Source organism: Pelophylax lessonae (assembly GCF_965119305.1).
Source record: "Pelophylax lessonae genome assembly, chromosome: 5".
Classification (NCBI taxonomy): domain Eukaryota; kingdom Metazoa; phylum Chordata; class Amphibia; order Anura; family Ranidae; genus Pelophylax; species Pelophylax lessonae.
In genome coordinates, this window is record NC_138772.1 from 484337091 (window position 1) to 484357897 (window position 20807).

Consider the following 20807-nt stretch of genomic DNA (forward strand, 5'->3'; position numbering starts at 1 on the left):
CAGTGCCATGCCATGCCAGCTGGTTGAGCAATCTACAGGGAGTGCAGAATTATTAGGCAAATGAGTATTTTGACCACATCATCCTCTTTATGCATGTTGTCTTACTCCAAGCTGTATAGGCTCGAAAGCCTACTACCAATTAAGCATATTAGGTGATGTGCATCTCTGTAATGAGAAGGGGTGTGGTCTAATGACATCAACACCCTATATCAGGTGTGCATAATTATTAGGCAACTTCCTTTCCTTGGGCAAAATGGGTCAAAAGAAGGACTTGACAGGCTCAGAAAAGTCAGAAATAGTGAGATATCTTGCAGAGGGATGCAGCACTCTTAAAATTGCAAAGCTTCTGAAGCGTGATCATCGAACAATCAAGCATTTCATTCAAAATAGTCAACATGGTCGCAAGAAGCGTGTGGAAAAACCAAGGCGCAAAATAACAGCCCATGAACTGAGAAAAGTCAAGCGTGCAGCTGCCAAGATGCCACTTGCCACCAGTTTGGCCATATTTCAGAGCTGCAACATCACTGGAGTGCCCAAAAGCACAAGGTGTGCAATACTCAGAGACATGGCCAAGGTAAGAAAGGCTGAAAGACGACCACCACTGAACAAGACACACAAGCTGAAACGTCAAGACTGGGCCAAGAAATATCTCAAGACTGATTTTTCAAAGGTTTTATGGACTGATGAAATGAGAGTGAGTCTTGATGGGCCAGATGGATGGGCCCGTGGCTGGATTGGTAAAGGGCAGAGAGCTCCAGTCCGACTCAGACGCCAGCAAGGTGGAGGTGGAGTACTGGTTTGGGCTGGTATCATCAAAGATGAGCTTGTGGGGCCTTTTCGGGTTGAGGATGGAGTCAAGCTCAACTCCCAGTCCTACTGCCAGTTTCTGGAAGACACCTTCTTCAAGCAGTGGTACAGGAAGAAGTCTGCATCCTTCAAGAAAAACATGATTTTCATGCAGGACAATGCTCCATCACATGCGTCCAAGTACTCCACAGCGTGGCCTGCAAGAAAGGGTATAAAAGAAGAAAAGCTAATGACATGGCCTCCTTGTTCACCTGATCTGAACCCCATTGAGAACCTGTGGTCCATCATCAAATGTGAGATTTACAAGAAGGGAAAACAGTACACCTCTCTGAACAGTGTCTGGGAGGCTGTGGTTGCTGCTGCACGCAATGTTGATGGTGAACAGATCAAAACACTGACAGAATCCATGGATGGCAGGCTTTTGAGTGTCCTTGCAAAGAAAGGTGGCTATGTTGGTCACTGATTTGTTTTTGTTTTGTTTTTGAATGTCAGAAATGTATATTTGTGAATGTTGAGATGTTATATTGGTTTCACTGGTAAAAAAAATAATTGAAATGGGTATACTGTATATTTGATTTTTGTTAAGTTGCCTAATAATTATGCACAGTAATAGTCACCTGCACACACAGATATCCCCCTAAAATAGCTAAAACTAAAAACAAACTAAAAACTACTTCTAAAAATAGTCAGCTTTAATATTAATGAGTTTTTTGGGTTCATTGAGAACATGGTTGTTGTTAAATAATAAAATTAATCCTCAAATACTCATTTGCCTAATAATTCTGAACTCCCTGTATAGAGCGATTTGAGCATTGCTGTGTGTTGGATGTGGAAGGGATGGCGTACATATGCCCCCCATTTTCACTGTTTGTAGCCTTTTCAAGGGGTGCACTGAAGGTGCTTTTAAACTGCTGGTAGAACCTAGATGCAGTTGCTGTTTCATGGTCTCATTCCCTAAGGATAATTTATTTACAATTTGTAATATAAACCCTAACATTTAACTTTTCTTATTCAATCCCTTTTGGTCTTTTAAAGTGATTATAAAGGCAGAAGCTTTTTTACCTTAATGCATTTATCCATTAAGGTAAAATAACAGTCGGTGTGCTGCTCCCCCCACAGCCCCCCTCCCTCCAATACTTACCTGAGCCCCGTCTCGATTTCATGATGTGTACAGTAGCCCCTGCTGTCCCAGCTTTCTCTCTCTCCTCGTTGGCTGAGAAACAGCAGCGGAAGCTATTGGCCCCCATTGCTGTTAATCACAGCCAGTGAGCCAGAGAGAGAGTGGGGGCCGAGCCACGGCTCTATGTATCTTATGGGGGCAAGCACTCATCAGTGCCCTCATAGCAAGTGGCTTGATATTGGGGGGAACTTGTCAAGGGGGTATAGCCAGAAGCACTGACAGGGGACCCAAAAATAAGAGAATCAAGGCTGCTTTGTGCAAAACCATTGCATGTAAGAAGTGAGACTTGTTTGTTATTTAAAAAAAAAAAAAAAACTTGAAAACTTTCAACCTTTCTATGACAAATGCAATATATCTAAAAGCATATGTTTCCAAAGATAATCAAACAAGCATGCTAATGTACAGTGATAAATAATCAAGTGCTCATTACAATGATTTCCTTCTTAATTTAAGACTTTATACTACAATAAAGTGCTGATTATCCTTAAAAGTCCATGAATTACGTGCAATTGTTGAAATACTCTGTGCATATCCCTTCACCTGTCACCAGTAACTTCCAACTCCAAACTTTCACCAAACCATGTGTTTACGCTCACAGAACTCTCACCTTAATCACGTATCAATTAGGCTTTCATCGATATATTAGATTCACTTTCTTTATATTGGCATCACTTATCCAGGGCCGGCGCTACCTGTAAGGCGACCTAGGCAGCCGTCTAGGGAGCAACTTACAGTGGGGATCGAAAGTTTGGGCACCAAGGTAAAAATTTGTGTTAATGTGCATAAAGAAGCCAAGGATTTTATTTCCATCATTGACATTTTAAAAATTACAGAAAACAAAAAAATGGCGTCTGCAAAAGTTTGGGCACCCTGCAGAATTTATAGCATGCACTGCCCCCTTTGCAAGGCTGAGACCTGCCAGTGTCATGAATTGTTCTCAATCATCGTCTGGGAAGACCAGGTGATGTCAATATCAAAGGTTGTAAATGCCCAGACTCATCTGACCTTGCCCCAACAATCAGCACCATGGGATCTTCTAAGCAGTTGTCTAGAAAACTGAAACTGAAAATAGTTGACGCTCACAAAGCTGGAGAAGGCTATAAGAAGATAGCAAAGCGTCTTCAGATGTCAATATCCTCTGTTCGGAATGTAATTAAGAAATGGCATCAGGAACAGTGGAAGTTAAAGCAAGATCCTGAAGACCAAGAAAAATATCAGACAGAACAGCTCGCAGGATTGTGAGAAAAACAATTCAAAACCCACGTTTGACTGCACGATCCCTCCAGAAAGATCTGGCAGACACTGGAGTTGTGGTACACTATTCCACTATAAAGAGATACTTGTACAAATATGGTCTTCATGGAAGAGTCATCAGAAGAAAACCTCTTCTATGTCCTCACCACAAAAATCAGCGTTTGAACTTTGCAAATTAACATATAGACAAGCCTGATGCATTTTGGAAACAAGTTCTGTGGACCGATGATGTTAAAATTTAACTTTTTGGCCGGAATGAGCAAAGGTACGTTTAGACAAGAAGGGGCACAGAATTTAATGAAAAGAACCTCTGTCCAACTGTTAAGCATGGGGGTGGATCAATCATGCTTTGGGGTTGTATTGCAGCCAGTGGCACAGGGAACATCTCACGAGTAGAAGGAAAAATGGATTCAATAAAATTTCAGCAAATTTTGGATGGTAACTTGATGCCATCTGTGAAAAAGCTGAAGTTAAAGAGAGGATGGCTTCTACAAATGGGTAATGATCCTAAACACACCTTGAAATCCACGGGGGAATACATCAAGAGGCGTAAACTGAAGGTTTTGCCATGGCCTTCACAATCTCCTGACCTCAACATAATTGAAAATCTATGGATAGACCTTAAAAGAGCAGTGCGTGACAGACAGCCCAGAAATCTCAAAGAACTGGAAGACTTTTGTAAGGAAGAATGGGCAAAGATACCTCAAACAAGAATTGAAAGACTCTTGGCTGGCTACAAAAAGCGTTTACAAGCTGTGATACTTGCCAAAGGGGGCAGTACAAGATATTAACTCTGCAGGGTGCCCAAACTTTTGCGGACGCCATTTTTTTGTTTTCTGTAATTTTGAAAATGTCAATAATGGAAATAAAATCTAACTTTTGTTGACATATTATAAGAATGTCTAATCTGTAATTTGATGCCTTTTGGAGATTTTTCCATCTTTTCTTGGCTGCTTTATGCACATTAATACAAATTTTTACCTGGGGTGGCCAAACTTTTGATCCCACCTGTAGCAGGGGACGCTGGCATCCTGCACCTGGAATCAGGATGTGGACCTCCAGCGTCGCCGAAATCCCCATAGGAAAGCATTGAATAATGCTTTCCTATCAGGAGGTCTAATGCGCGTGCGCGGTCATTGCCACGCATGCGCATTAGGTCTCCCCTGCCGACTAAAGTCGGCGGGGGTGGAGAGTTGGCGGAGCCTGACCCAGCGCCGAGGTAAGTCACTGAAGGGATTTTAATTTTTATTTTGCCTAGGGCGGCAAAAATCCTTGCAGCGACTCTGCTCTTATCCACAGATATCCCTCTCTGGGTTACTCCTTATTGTGCAGCATGCGTAAGATGGCTCTTTGTATTAATTTTCCAGATGTCTTACAGCTGCTGTGCATAAATGTAAAGGCGAAATCAAGTCGGCTAAAATAGAACACGAGAGACATATAGTGGAAGTGAGTAAAAAGAACCCCAAGAAATTCTTCAAGTATATAAACAGTAAAAAAGTGAGGCCAGAACACATTGGCCCCATAAAAGACGACGAAGGAAATCTGGCCACAGAGGACAGAGAGAAGGCGAAAGGTTTAAATAATTTCTTCTCTTCGGTCTTCAGAAAAGAATCGGGGGGGTACACTTACCAAGCTTGTAAGGCTAAACCAAATAATACACCTCAGGAAGTACTGCCATGGCTAACAGAAGATAGACTTAGAACTAAACTAGAGAAACTTAACATAAATAAATCACCGGGACTGGATGGCTTGCACCCGAGGGTTCTTAAAGAGCTCAGCCAGGTGATTGCCAGACCATTATTCTTGATCTTTAAGGATAGTCTACAGACAGGTATGGTGCCAGCTGATTGGAAAAAAGCCAACATGGTACCAATATTTAAAAAAGGGCCGAGATATATCCCGGGTAACAATAGGCCGGTCAGCCTAACATCAGTAGTCTGCAAGATTTTGGAGGGGATGTTAAGGGACCACATACAAGACTTTAGTAATGAAAACGGTATTATTAGTAGTAATCAGCATGGATTCATGAAAAATTGTTCTTACCAAACCAATCTATTAACCTTCTACGATGAAGTGAGCTGCCACCTAGATAAAGGTAAGCCTATATATGTGGTGTATCTGGACTTTGCAAAGGCCTTTGACACCGTTCCCCACAAACGCTTACTGTACAAACTAAGGAACGTAGGTATGGACCATAGGGTGAGTACCTGGATAGAGAACTGGCTCCAGGGGAGAGTCCAGAGGGTGGTGATTAATAGGAAGTACTCGGATTGGGCTGGTGTGGAAATTGGGGTACCCCAAGGTTCTGTCCTGGGACCAATCCTGTTTAATTTATTCATAAATGATCTAGAGGAGGGGATATCTAGTACATTCTCAGTATTTGCGGATGATACTAAACTAAGAATGCCAATATCTTCTATGCAGGATGTGGAAACCTTACCAGCGGACCTTAACAAAATAATGGGGTGGGCAATTACATGGCAAATGAGGTTTAATGTTGAAAAATGTAAAGTAATGCCCTTTGGGCATCAGAAACACGAAAGCAAGCTACTCACTAGGGGGGAAACCTCTGGGAGAATCTAAGATGGAAAAGGACCTGGTGGTACTAGGGGACAACAGGCTTGGCAGTGCCATGCAATGCTAAGCCGCTGCAAGCAAAGCCAACAGAATACTGGCATGTATAAAAAGGGGATTCACTCCAGAAATAAATAGATTATTCTCCCACTCTAAAAGACTCTGGTCCGGCCACATCTGGAGTATGCTGTCCAGTTCTGGGCACCGGTCCTGAGGAAGGATGTGCTGGAACTGGAGAGAGTCCAGAGAAGAGCAACAAAAATAATTAGGGGAATGGAGGGCATCAGCTATGAGGAAAGACTACAAGCACTGAACTTATTCTCTCTGGAGAAGAGACGCTTGAGGGGGGATATGATATCAATGCACAAATACTGCACTGGCGTCCCTAGCATAAGGAACAAACTTTTTAGAGAAAGGGAATACAATAAGACACGTGGCCACTCAATAAAACAAGAGAAAAAACGGTTTAACCTTAAAATACGTAAGGGGTTCTTCACTGTCAGAGCAGTAAGGATGTGGAATTCTCTTCCACGAGCAATCGTATCAGCAGGGAGCATTGATAGTTTCAAACAACTCTTAGATGGGTACCTATGGTGGGCATCGACTTATTTATTTAAAATTGATACACACATTTAATATATTAAAATCAAGCTTTAAACATAAAACCTCAATATTCTAGCGTCTTCTTGCGTTACGTCCGGTTCCCGCGAGCCTGTCCTTTCTCCCCACCCGTTACGTTGCACCACACGTGACTTAATCAGGGGATATCAATAAAATTGCATAGATGTCTTCTAGTCCTATCACTTCCAGTCCATAGAAAGTGGATGTTTCTGTGAAATGTGTTGACCTGTGAAATGGGATGTTCAGTATCAGAAATCGTTTTTTTTTTATATTTTTTTATTATTTAGTATGTGTTTAAATTTTGCCCTTGGGTGGTGTTTTAGAAAGTCCCTAGCTCTTTGTCTGCTGTAAAATATACCCAGTGATTCCGCCACAAAGTTTCAGGCACTTCCTACCACTTATAGGGTAACAACACTCAACACTGTCCCTGTATCTCAAATGTTTTTCTATGTTGTCACCTGGCCCATCAGCTTCTGATGGACACTACAAGAGTCTGTTTCAACACACATTACGCAAGTGTGGTCCACTGTAATCATCAGAGAACTGGACCTGTTCAATGCCATGCTGTGGCTGCAGTGATCAGCAGCACTGAGGTGCGACAAACACAATCATGCTTAGTGCTTTAGCAAACCTAACTGTTAGAGTTTACAGCTACTTTAAGGTAGCTCTCTTGACAGCTTTGCTTTAACTAACATGACAATGAAAGCCTTATTGGCATATATTACAAGCTATTGTATTTTTAATAATTGGAGTAATGAGCATTGTTTCAGAGGAGAATGTACTTTTGAAGGGTTAACCTTGGTAATAGAAAAAATGACTGTGGGAACGGAGGCTGAGTGATTGGCTGTAATGTGCTTTGTGTAACACATGTGCTATGGATGACATCAGAAAGCTGGATTTTCATTAAATAATTTTAAATAAATTCAAAGCACATTTTCTGGACAATTTTCACACAGGTGAACTCAAAAGGCCCCTAGTGATTCATCTCTCTTGAGTCAGGGTTTGGTTGCAAGATACAAGACAAACTTTTAGTATGTTAAACCTGTTTTTAAGTTGGCATAAATAAACACATTTCCTTTAGCAGTCTGCTAAATGAAAAATAATTTTGTAGTAGGATCTTTTCGCAAAGAACGTTTAGCTGAAAATCAAATGTATGGTTTAAAGGGAAGCTATAGTGGTATAGGGGTACTTTTTACCCCTCTCTCTTTTGTCTTTTTATCTCTTTTGTTAAGTTTAAAAGGTCTCCCAATTTCTTGCTGCCCAAGAACATCTAGTCTAATGTCACTTCCATAACTATATAGCATATGCTATTTTTTTTCTTTGGGTGTAAGACACTTAAAGTGTATCTCTTTTTATAAATATAGTAGTTAGTGAAAAAAAAAAAACTGTTTATTTATAGAACAGAATTTTAGTTAATATTTATTACTAATAAACCTTTTTAATTGTAAGATTTGATTTTTAAATTTTTTTAAAGTCTTTTCTTTTTTTATTTAAGAATGTAGGGGCAGAAGCAAAGGGGATTTTTTTTATTTATTTTTTTGTTTTTTGCAATACAGAGGATTTTGTAAACACCTTTTGATATTTACACAAGGAGGGAAAAGTGACGGACCAGTGTTCAGGTCATGGGTGGCCAATGCTCATTGATGCACATGGGGAGCAAAGGCTGGCTCATGTAGTCCTTTCCAATAGACAAGTTAATGTAGCTCAAATTGCTTGAAAAGTTAATGTTGGTTCCAATAGAAAGATGTCAGAACACACGGTGCATTGCAGTTTGTTGCATATGGGGCTGCGTAGCCGCATGCTAGTCAGGGTGCCCATGCTGACCGTAGCCAAAAAACCTGCATTAGGCATTTGAGCATCAGAACTGGACCGTAGAGTAATAGAAGAAAGTGGCCTGGTCTGATGATTTCAAGAATGGTTTGATAACACGAGTTTAAGGTATTAACCTGGCCTAAATTCTCCAAATATTAATCTGATGGAGGATGTTTGGGATGTGCTGGAGAAACAAGTCTGATCCATGGAGGCTTCACCTTGCAACTTTCAGGACTTAAAGGATCTGCTACTACTGCTTGGTGTTAGATAACACTGCATACCTTCAGAAGTCTGGTGAAGGCCATGACTTTACGGGTTATGATGGATGGTCATAATGTTATTCCTGATTGGCGCATGTGCAGCATTGCTTCCACAGTCGCACCATTTCGCCAACACTTGGGAGAGGGCATAGGAAAAATCTTATGTAGTTCATAGGGATACTATCCAGTAAGACATTTAAAGCTTTTTTTCTTGGGCTGTCGTAGCCCTATTCAATTTATTGGTTAGGCTGATAGTTTTTGTCACTTCTTTCTGAGTAAGTTCCATTCCAAGTTCTCTTTCATGTGGCAGCGTAGCATGGGCAGGAAGTATATCGCTTTGACAAAAGATCGTATAATAGAGATATAAACTATATTGTCAAAATATTGGGAAGCCTGCCTTTGCACGCACATGAACTTTAATGGCATCCCAGTCTTAGTCCATAGGGTTCAATATTGAGTTGGCCCACCCTTTCCAGCTATAACCGCTTAAACTCTTCTGGGAAGGCTGTCCACAAGGTATAGGAGTGTGTCTACGGGAATGTTTGACCATTCTTCCAAAAGCGCATTTGTGAGGTCAGACACTGATGTTGGACAAGAAGGCCTGGCTCGCAGTCTCCACTTTAATTCATCCCAAAGGTGTTCTATCAGGTTGAAGTTCCAAGACTGGCATGCCATAGAAGTTCAATGTTGTGTAAAAGCAGGCATCCCAATACTTTTGTATCGGCCCATTCAAGTGCTGACAAAGTAGTTCAAAAGCTGTGTGATGACTTGTGAAAATGAAAAAGTCTTGAATCAAGTGGCTGAAATGGAACGATTTGTTATGGCTCAGAGACGTGCAAAAATCCAGAATATTGCTGCACTCCTTGGTAACTTTATTGAAGTATTAAAATCACATCATAGGTATGACCGGAACATAAAAGTTAACGCGTTTCACGCTAAATTCAGTGCTTACTCAAACCTCTTGACTTTAGCGCGAAATGCGTTACCTTTTATGCTCCTGTCATACCTGTGATGTGATTTTAATACTTCAATAAAGTTACCAAGGAGTGCAGCAATATGCCGGAATTTTTGCAGGTCTCTGAATCTCACAGATGAGCTGTGCAGCACCCTGGGTTCCTGTTCACAACGGAATTTCTTTGTTATGATGGCTGTTGAGGTGTTGACAAGTTGAGTATCAGAAGTAAGAGGCAGATGGATGAGGAAAGATTTGATTAGTGTCTTTGTAGCAATAATGATAATAATAATCCCATAATTTGGGGTCATGGGTGTCAGAGAGGGAGTAGACATGAACTGTCACTTGGGGGAATACACAAAGGGAGGAATGGGGGGACTTAAGAAGTGTTTCTAAATGGTAACCCTTAATTTATTGTACTCATTTAGCAAAGGTCTATAATTTTGGGTTAAAATGCAAGTTTGATCATAGAGCGCTACATTCAGGTGGCCTGCTCCTCTAGTCTTTTCCATCAGACCCCACAGCAGTCTGGGAACCAGCTTAACCCAGATGTGTTTTAGAAGGGCAGAGTGAATATGCTAAAAACAATTTAGGTATTTGTACTAGTACCATCTGAAAGAGGTAAAGAGAGTCTCGGCAGAATGTCCATTCTATTTTTTTTTTTTTTTTTTAAATTCCCGGAACTTGTGAGAATGTCCATTTTAAAGATGGCCATCCTGGCTAAACCAAGAGTGAATGAGTGTGTGCGTAGTGGATCAAGAGGTTTCAGAATGTTTTGGTGTAGTTGTGTAAAATTCAGGGTATATACATCAGTGGGATCTTCTGTGATTTCACATAACCATCTGTCTTCATGTCATCAATGGCCATCATGGCTAGGGATGAGCTCAGGTGGGTTTAAGCACAAGTCTGAACCCACCTGCATTTTGCCACCAGGAAGCTGTCACTGTGGACGCCTAATCATAATAAGCCGGGGAATTCTCTGCCCCACAGCCAAAAATATACAGGGGTTGTTTATTTGTGCGGGTGGGGGGGGGGTGGGGACTGCTTCAGCTGTGATACTGGCTATCAATAATGACTGCTTTGTGGCTGAATATCTCAGGCAGGTTTGGACTTGTGTCTACCTAGTGGGGACGCCGCAATGAAAGCTTGGCAGGGTCACCCTTCACAACAAATATCTCATTGAAAATAAAAACCCAACAAGGTAGTCTCTCTTTCCTGGATGCATTCTTTTGTAATGTAGAAACAAGTTGAATCAGGGAGACCCCCATAATAGTTGCCACAGGTAGAAGGAACTGGAAATGTAGATAGACATGTCACCACCAAGGCACAAAGAGATAAGTTATTTTGGTTTATTCAACCCACAAACCAAAAAATATATTCTCAGCAGACTCCCCAGGACTTAAAATTGTTTGATGTCACCTAAAAATGACTTGCTGCATGATTGCACGTATCCCAAATACAGAAAGGCTTGTTCGGTCCACATGTAATATTACTGATTGTTCTCTCTGGCACTTTACAGATCTCTGCTTTGTAATGTTATTATTAGGTTTCCCTTATTCATTACCAGTTATAAGTCAATGGCACATCTAGCTGCGATTGAGCACACGGTACAGCCTTCCTTATTGTGTAGGCAATGAGTAACTAGCTATGAGTAAAGCCGTGTGTAAATGAGAGAGAATATTTCATGCTTTCAGAAGCTGTCAGGCTCTGGGTGGTCCTCGAAAAACGCTCCTGCGGTAACATTTTAAAGGGGAGTTTGTTTGACAGGCAATAACCTTAATCTTTTGTGTTATTTCCTTTCAGCTTATGGTTGTATATCTTTAGAATTTCATTGATTGTTTTGAGAGTGTTTCATCTGAACAAGTTAATTAAGGCACATGTAGGGCACTGCCTTCCAATAGCCTAAACATGACTGCCCTCATATGGAGACCAGGAGCAGATACGCCTTATTCCTCACTGCTGACAGTCATCATTAATTTGCCTTTTTTTTTTTTTTTTTTTTTTTTGGTGGAAAGCCAGATGAAAAACGTAACGCGCTTTATATCAATCTGCTTTGAGGCTTGCACCATTGATGCATCTCTACTGATTTCTAATGGTGTATTTTACTTGTGCAGTTGCATGTTAAGTAGGCCATTATGAGAGGCACCTAATGATAAACAAATGCTCCTTAGGCAGGGAAAACTTTTCTAAAGATATGTGCGGGCCAAATTGTGTAAATTATTTAAACATGTACTCCCAGAATAAAAGCAGGTGAACAATGAGTTACCATTCCCTTTAAATGTGTTACTTTGGTGTAAAAGTATAGTTAGTGATAAGAATAACTACATTTTAAGAATAATTGAATATTGCAATATTTTTATTGTGATTTAGTGATTTCTAAAGCCTTAATTTTAACTGTCAGGGTACTGATCTGGATATTATTACTATTAATGTTTTTATAGCATCCAAACAGCATAGTGCTAAAGAAAATATGGGCAGAAAACTGTGGAAAGTAATACAAATTCATGAAATGAGCATACACATATCACAGTACATTAGCATAATTATCAGTCAGTTGTAGTTTTCCATATGAGTTCAAAACACTACTGCAGTCAGACATTACTATAAATGTAAGCATTTTGTGGCTTCCCCCAATATAGTAAAATTGAAACCCTCATTTAGTCTCGTAAAGTAGAGCCCCCTCCTCTTACAGCCAGCTCTGTCCTCCATTCCTGGATTGTGGGCAGGCCCCTAATGTGCTCACATGCAATCTTGGGCCGATCGTCCTGCATTGTATGCGGTAATGTCGCCGAGAAGGTGACTGCAGGACTGACAAAGTAGAGAAGCTTAGCGGTACCAGGTACCTGGAGGAGAGAAACCCTTTGGAATAAGGTAGGGGTTGCTGCAGTTTTAAACCGTCCTAGACCTAACAAGCATTTAACTTAGAGAGGGAATGGCCAAGAAATTAATTATTTTTAATGGCTGACCAGAGTTCAACTTTAAAGTTCAAGCGATTAATTGTGTTTCCATACTGTATGTGCGAAAGGATGAGACTGTAAAGACTTATCTTCCTGCTCAATGCCTTGGCAATATAATGCACTTTGAGATACATTTGTGGTACTATGGCCTGTTCCTACAAATATTTGTGTTCTTCTTATTCAAATGGGCTATTATATTTTATTTTAAAAAACAAATTGAAAAGGATTAAAAGAGGTGAATGGAAGCCAGCCAGCCCCCAGTCTGATGTACTCACCCTCCAGTCTGCCACCAACCAAGTAGACCTGTCGCAATATAAATAAAGAACAGGGGTTTAGTTGACACGCATTTGCAAACGCATGTGTAAGCTGCAGAGCCACGGCACGGCACCCTGTTTTATCTGCAGTCCCTAACACTTTTAAATTTGAGTGTCTCCACTCTGGGAGCACATGGCTGCTAATGGGTGGATAGGAGGCAGGTGGGAGGGGGCAGCCCAAACTTCGCCCAACCCTCCTCCATCCACGACTGGTATAGTATCTCAATGCTCTTATAGAAATGTTCTTAAGATGGTACAAAAACTGAAAACGACCAGCTGAGAAGCATACACCTCCAATCCCTTGGCGGATGCAGTGTAAAACACAGATTGGGACTTTATATGAGGCAATTTGCCTGTATAGCTCAGTACCTCCATCCCTAATTCCATAAAATATTTGGGACTTTACATGAGACAAGCGGGTCATGCTATGGTCTCCATCCCTGTATATGAAAAAACTGGGGTCAAATTAGACTGCATCCACCAAAAACGCATGAAAATCGCACGGTGGGACTTTAAATGAAGCACCAGCCTGTAGGCGAGGTGCCTCCATCCCTGGTTACATAGACAATGTGGGCTATGTGGGACTTTAAGTGAGACAAAAAATTTTCAATTTGTTTTTTCCGATACAGGGATGGAGACGCTGGGCATACCTGCCGGTGTCTTACTTAAAGTCCCACATAGCCCACATTGTCTTTATATTTTATTTTATTTATTTTATGTACTTGTATAGCGCTGTTAATTCACTCAGCGCTTTACATATACATTGTACATTCACATCAGTCCCTACCCTCAAGGAGCTTACAATCTAAGGTCCCTAACTCACATTCATTCATACACATAGTAGGGCCAATTTAGACAGGATCCAATTAGCCTACCAGCATGTCTTTGGAGTGTGGGAGAAAACCAGAGTTTTCCGAAGGAAACCCACGCATGCACAGGGAGAACATGCAAACTCCAGGCAGGTAGTGTCGTGGTTGGGATTCCAACCAGTGACCCTTTTACTGCTAGGCGAAAGTGCTAACCACTGTGCCGCCCCATGACGTAAATGCCATGTATATGAAAGTCTACATTCAGATATGCAGATAGTATGCTTTTGTTGCTGCAGCCCTTTACAGCACGCACCAATGTATTTTTTTTTTGACAACACAAGACACAACTCTTTAAAGTGGTTCTAAAGGCAGAACGTTTTTTTACCCTAATGAGATAAGGTAAAAACCGACTTTGTACATTTCAACAACCCCCCCCCCCCCCCCCCATTTATAGTTAAGCCTAATGTTAATCCATCTCTCTGCATGAGAGCAGCTTTGTTGCTTTCTCTCTCTCTCCCTCCCTTTCCTCACTGACTCAGACACATCAGCGTAAGTCATTGGCTCTTGTCACTGTCTAACAGCTGGTGAGGAGGGGGGGTGCAGGGACAAGTCACACAGACAACAGCGCAGCTCAGGAGTGAGCCTGCATGAGTGCCTCCATAGTAAGCCGCACTCAGCAGGGGAGGAGCCAGGATTATCAGCGGGGGGGGGCGGGGAGACCCGAGAAGAGGAGGACCATTGCACAGAGCTGGTAAGTATAAACTTTATTTAGGGACATTTTAATATAAGCTCAGAGATCAGGTTTTTAAAAGTTACAGTTTGACTATATACAGTACATAATGTTTTAAAGTGAAGGGAGCACTGATAAATAAATAAATAAAGCTGCAACTAAATCCGATTACCCTGTGAGGATAAAATTGTGTACAAATAAATAAATATATAGTGCTCTAAATGATAAACCTGTAGACAATAGGTGTAAATAAGTGTAAAAACCAAATAACTGTAATACAATGTGATCTTGAACACTAAAAGTCCATAAAAGTCCTTAAGTGTGTATAATCACATTGGTGCTTAAATGAAAGATCTAATTTCACAGCAGGTGAATTCTATAGGAAAATTGTTGACTTAGAAAAGTGCAGGTGTTCCCCTTACCAGACGGGTGAAAATAAGGTGCAGTGAACTCTCCAAAAAAACCATAAGTGCAGTGGTGAAGATAGACCAGCTCTGCCCACCTCGTGAACAGTCAAGAGTATGTATCCTCTTACCAGATCAGATTAGGACTTAGATGTTAAATAACCTCTGGATACCTTTTCCACCTTCCGCAATGTATATACCGCATGTTCCCCCAACTATTTAGGCTTCCTGTAGTCCCGTGGGAGTAAACTCCGTCCCGGTGTTCACAGGTATTCCCAAAATGAAAAGGGAGGACTTGGTGACCTGAGCCCCGGCTCTGTGCAGGCTGGAGGAGGAGGCACAGCAATGATCAGCACTCTGCAAACTCCACACACAGCACTGTGAATGTCATTACAAAAAAGGGATCAGTCAGAGCTCTACTGCTCTTCAAGATACTCTCAGTTTTAGGGGACATGCATCGGGAGGGTTGCAGGCACAAGGGAGCGCTATTGTTAAACTCCCACCATTTTCTCATGCCCGGGGAGCCGAAGGTGGTACATACAACTGGCCATAGACATGCTTTTCTGTATTTGTACTGTTTTCTACTGGCCATTACCCACACATGCGTGTATAATGTATTTATACAGCGCGTGCATGTGCAGGTAAAAAATTATGCAGATGAACTGAGATGGAGTTGTGCTGAAATGCAAGGAGCATGCTTAGGAGAAGAGAAGGAGGAGCAGACAGAGAAATTAACTTATCGGAGTGCTGGTTCTCCTTTGACCAGTCACCGGTTAGGGTGAAAAGGAGACCTGTAATTGAAAGTGATACTTCAGCAGAGAAAATGTAGGTCTCCTCCTCTGCCAGACAGGGGTGTGTGGTGTGGCAGAGCAAAATAAATCTCAAGGCTAGATGGGAAAAATATATATCTTTAACCAGGTGAAACAGCTTTTCATATGCATTTTATGCATTAATTCAGCTTAACACATCTCTGTAGCTTGTACTGGTACCAGCTATTTTTCGTCTCGGGCCTCAAGCTAGTGGCGAGGCAGCGATTTCACTCCCTGGGAATTTAAATAGAATAATCTTCACTACATGAAACTAGTTTGAAGCCTGTGAGCTGGGGAATGGCTGCTTCCATCATCTTCAGAATAGGGTGTTTTGCTGTGTACACTACTAGAGTAGAAACTGGTGAAAATTTTTCTTCGCTTGTAAAGATCTCGGGTTGTGTGAGAAATATAAATGAATCTCCGTGCACGAACTGAAACCCCTAGTAATGTTGTATGGGACCAACCTTCAGAATTCTGGTGTATTCAGTATGGGTCAAAGGCATAAAAAAGCAAGGTGATAGGTGTGCTCAGTGGCGAAGCTAGACATTCTTTAACCTGGGGCAAAGACTCAGTTTGGCAGTCCCCCCCCCCCCCCCCATGATGAAGTTCCCCATCCAAACACTATGGGAAAAAAGAAGTGACCCAAGAAGTGAGGCTTTCATAATACCTGCTTCTGGCCTGTTCTACTTCCTTCCCAGCGATGACCCTTCTAAACCACGACAAAGGTAAGGCTTGAAATCGCCCCATTCTACAGTCATGACTAACTTATTAAAAGCCAGCCCTGCAGGCCTTTTTTTTTTTTTCTAAATTTGTTATTTCTGCGGCAGCAACCCCGTTTAATCTGCCACGGAGGTGAGGATTGAATGAAGTGAATTCAAGCCTCACCTCTGGTGCCGATCAGGAGGTGCACCACTGATAAAGAAGAAGTACATTATTTAATACCTGCTTTTGGGCTCTCTTCTTTTGTGGTGGGGTGCCCCTCCTAATCCACCGCAGAGGTGAGGCTTGAAATCCCGTCCTAAAGCGCTACTAATTTCTTCTGGCTCGCAGCTAAAATTGACACCTTTTCTTCAAGCCAAACCTGAACACTTTAGCGGTGCACAGCAATTTTTTTTATTTTAGTATGCATAATAGGATTGTAAAAGACCTGGGACGCCATTGGGTGACCCAAGGACAGTAGTAGAGTGGGTGAACGGTGGGTGGGTGTGGCCAAATTGTGTTAACAGGGGGGGGGGTTAAAGGGACATGGTTAAGTAAACCAAAAGCAATCTTGTATCCATAAAATTAGCTTAGATTAGTAAAACAAATGTTAATGTAAAAAATATGAACTTAGCCCAAATTAAAAGGGGACTGTGTCAGTCAGTAGAACAGTGGACATGTCAGTAGGGCAGTGAATGGTGTTAATTAGTAGAGCAGTGGAAGGTGTCAGTAGGGCAGCACAGAGATGTTTTGAGCCCCTCATGGGCACTGCAGGTGTACAGACCTGGGAACTCAGCACAGGGATGGAGGGGAGCCTCTTCTAATGGACACAGGGTGTGTACAGACCCAGGAACTCAGCACAGGGATGGTGGTAACCCCTCATAATGGTCACAATAGGTGTACAGACCCAGGAATTCGGCACAGGGATTGTGGGAACCCCTCATAATGGGTACAATAGGTGTACAGACCTGGGGACTTAGCACAGGGAGGGTGGGAACCCCTTATAATGGGCACAACAGGTGTACAGACCTGAGAAATCAGCACAGGTATGGCGAGAACCCTCAAAATGGGCACAGCAGGTTTATAGACCTTTGGGCAAGAGGGGCTGGCATTTACTAGAGCTGATTGACAGTATTTTACTCCTGCAGCCGCTAACTGGTGGTGGACGGGAGAGGAGCTGAAGATATCTTTGAGATGCTACAAGTGGAGGAAAATACAGCCCAGTTCTAGTAAATGCTACCCCCCCCCCCGCCACCGCCTGTCCTGTCAAGGTGTGATAGGCAGGGCTGGACTGGCCTACTGGGATACTGGGAAATTTCCTGGTAGGCTGCCGTCTCTGGGGCCACTTAGCGATGGGTCCACTGGCCCGCTGCACTAGAGCAACAGATTCTTAACTAATTCCTACGCCAGCTGCTGTGAGCGGCATGATGTCATATCCAGCGGCCGGCGGCTGCGCGGCAGCGGATCTCCTGACTGCATGAAGGGCCGTGGCATCCGATCCCTCCCTTCCCTCCCACACAGACGCGATGCCAGCATTGCAGCAGCCAGCAGGTTGTCTGAGACACACTGACACTGAGTGAGCGGAGTGGAGCCTGAGCTGCCCTGCCCCGGTTGTAGACAGCCAGGTAAGAGTAAAGGGGCTTGGGGGGGGGGGGAGAATCAGCACTGTATTAGGGCCCCTAATACAATGCTGATCCGCCCCCCTCCCCCTAATACAATGCTGCCCCCCCCAGCCCCCTAATACAATGCTGATCCCCCAAATTTAGGGGGAGGGGGAAACAGCATTGTATTAGGGGGAGGGGGCCCGGGGGGGTCAGCATTTTATTAGGAGGAGGGGGCTGGGGAGGGAACAGCATATTAGGGGGAGGGGGCCGGGGGGGACAGCATTGTATCAGGGGGAGGGGGCAAGGAGAGGGAACATCATTGTATTAGGGGGAAGGGGCCAGGGGGGATTGGCATTGTATTAGTGGGAGGGGGCCAGGGGTGATCAGCATTGCATTAGGAGGAGGGGGCAAGGGGGGGATCAGCATTGTATTAGGGGGAGGGGGCCGGGGGAAAGGCATTGTATTAGGGTGCCGGGGGCGGGGCAAATCAGCATTGTATTAGGGGGGCCAGCATTGTATTAGGGGGAGGGTGGATCAGCACTGTATTAGGGCCCCTCATCCAATACACCTGGACTAGTGGGCAGCAGCCTGACCTATATAGGCAGTGTTATCCACAGATGTCAGATCACCAGAAGAAAAAAAAACAAAACATAAAGAAAGCCAACACACTGACCACCCTGCACATCACGATATCAGCTCTCCGTGTACATTAACATGTTTACCAGGATAAAGATCACTCATCTGCAGCCTCCGCTTCCAACCTGCAGCACCGTGACATGTGTCATGTGACCAGGGCAGGTAGTGGAACATTCCAGAGAGCTCTGGGTTACCGGGAGGGGGAGTTGAACCGAGCTCTGTCGTCATCAGTGCTAAAAGTTCCAGAAAGCCGAGAAACTGTTTACTGTGTGACATGGAAAATGAGGGCAGTGCAAAGGGGTACAGAGCACTCAGTTTGCAGCGCAATGCGCGGGGGTGTATGTGTACACATGTAAACGCTGGTAGAGCATGTGTTCATCACAGTGGTGGCTACAAGGGGGTCCGCTGGTGTTGTGGCTGTGTGAGAGGAGAAGCCAGTCTGTGTATAGCCAAAAAGCAGTATGTCAAAGCTCACTGTCTGTGTGCCCTACTGTGCGCCCGTACAACCAGTAAGGGGTGTGCACTGCAGTGTTTTTGTGCTAGCATTGTCTGTTGGCTTGATCTTTTGTCTTATAGTGCATGCATAGTTCCAGAAGCAGAAGAAAAGTCTGTAAAATACCTGCCAGTGCCACCACCAGTGGTTCCAGTCTTGGCTCTAAATCAGAGCTAAAATTAGTGGTCCCCTGTTCTTTACTTTGGTCCAACCCACCAGCTGCTGTATCACCTGTGTCCCCTTTCAGAACTGCCAAAGAGGTGGAACCACAACATGCAGCTGGTATCCGACACACTCACATTTGTGTACTCTTAGTCCCGGTTCACACTGAGGCGACCTGGTCGCCTCACAGGTCGCCGTAGGTCGCCTCCCATAGGGAAGCTGCGGACCCGTTCTAATAGGAGCGACACAAGTCGCTCCGACTTAGAAAAAGGGTCCGGAGCTTCTTTGGGGCGACCCGGAGGCGACCACCATAGACTTCAAAGTTATGAAGTCCGTGGCGGCCGCTCCGAGGTCGCGGCGCGCTGCTCGCACCGCGACCTCGGAGGTCGCCTCCCGAAGTCGGATCGCCCCTATGTGAACGGGGCCTTAGTGTGGTATTTTCAAACAACCATATTATTGCCACTGTTGGCCGAAGTATGGGGCATTTTTACTCCCACTGACTACCAATGTAAGAAACATTCAGAATGCCTGTTACGGTTTGACTCCCAGTGTAAGGTACCATTCTGCCATTGACCACCAATTTCCCTTTTTCATCCATTACCAATGCAAGGATCCAAAGTAGGTGGAGTTAATAATGTCCACTCCATCTTTTGTATCCAGGAGCTTATTCTTTGGTCTTTAAGCTTAACTGTTCAAGCCCTCAAGGAGGACTTTTACCTTTGTGTTCCTGATGCACTTGAGATTTTAAAGAACTTTTGGACCCTTGAGCTGATCGATTGGTACTCTTTTCGGCTCACTTACACCAAAGCAAGGGGACCCTTTATTCACTGACCACCAGTGTAAGGAGGGCCCTTCTTCTGATCATCAGTGGGGGGGGGGGGGTCAACAGACTACCAATGCAAGGGGACACAGTATTTCTTTTATGACCAATTTAATAATTCCAAGATTACTGAAAGTAATTTTGTTGTAGAAAGGGGGTGGGTATTTTAAATATGTCTGCCCTAAATGTGAAATCTGCTGGGTACAGTGCCTTGCAAAAGTATTCACCCCCTTGACTTTTTACCTATTTTGTTACATTACAGCCTTAAGTTCAATGTTTTATTAATCTGAATTTTATGTGATGGATCAAAACACAAAAGTCTAAGTTGGTGAAATGAAATGAGAAAAATTACATACATAAAACTAGTCTGATGAGACTAAAATTTAACTTTTCGGCCATCAAAGAAAACGCTATGTCTGGTGCAAACCCAACACATCACCCAAAGTCCCCACTGTGAGACATGGTGGTGGCAGCATCATGCTGTGGGGATGTTTTTCAGCAGCCGGGACTGGGAAACTGGTCAGAGTTGAGGGAAAGATGGATGGTGCTAAATACAGGGATATTCTTGAGCAAAACCTGTTCCACTCTGTGCATGATTTGAGGCTAGGACTGAGGTTCACCTTCCAGCAGGACAATGACCCCAAACACACTGCTAAAGCAACACTTGAGGGGTTTAAGGGGAAACATGTAAATATGTTGGAATGGCCTAGTCAAAGCCCAGACCTCAATCCAATAGAAAATCTGGGGTCAGACTTAAAGATGCTGTTCACAAGCGCAAACTATCCAACTTGAAGGAGCTGGAGCAGTTTTGCAAGGAGAAATGGGTAAAAATCCCAGTGGTAAGATGTTGCAAGCTCATAGAGACTTATCCAAAGCGACTTGGCGCTGTGATTTTCGCAAAAGGTGGCTC

At 43.3% G+C, this 20807-nt stretch overlaps 1 protein-coding gene and 1 long non-coding RNA gene across 4 annotated transcripts in view; one reads left to right on the top strand and one right to left on the bottom strand.

Annotated features, from left to right (window-relative positions):
* Positions 1 to 20807, bottom strand: part of LOC309555764 — a 1250709-nt gene that overhangs the window by 690038 nt on the left and 539864 nt on the right. Inside the window, exon 2 of the long non-coding RNA XR_014225278.1 lies at positions 13519 to 13602. This is a non-coding gene — a long non-coding RNA (uncharacterized lncRNA). The remainder of the gene's footprint in view (positions 1 to 13518; positions 13603 to 20807) is intronic.
* Positions 1 to 20807, top strand: part of VPS13B (vacuolar protein sorting 13 homolog B) — a 1502642-nt gene that overhangs the window by 516505 nt on the left and 965330 nt on the right. The window lies entirely within an intron of this gene.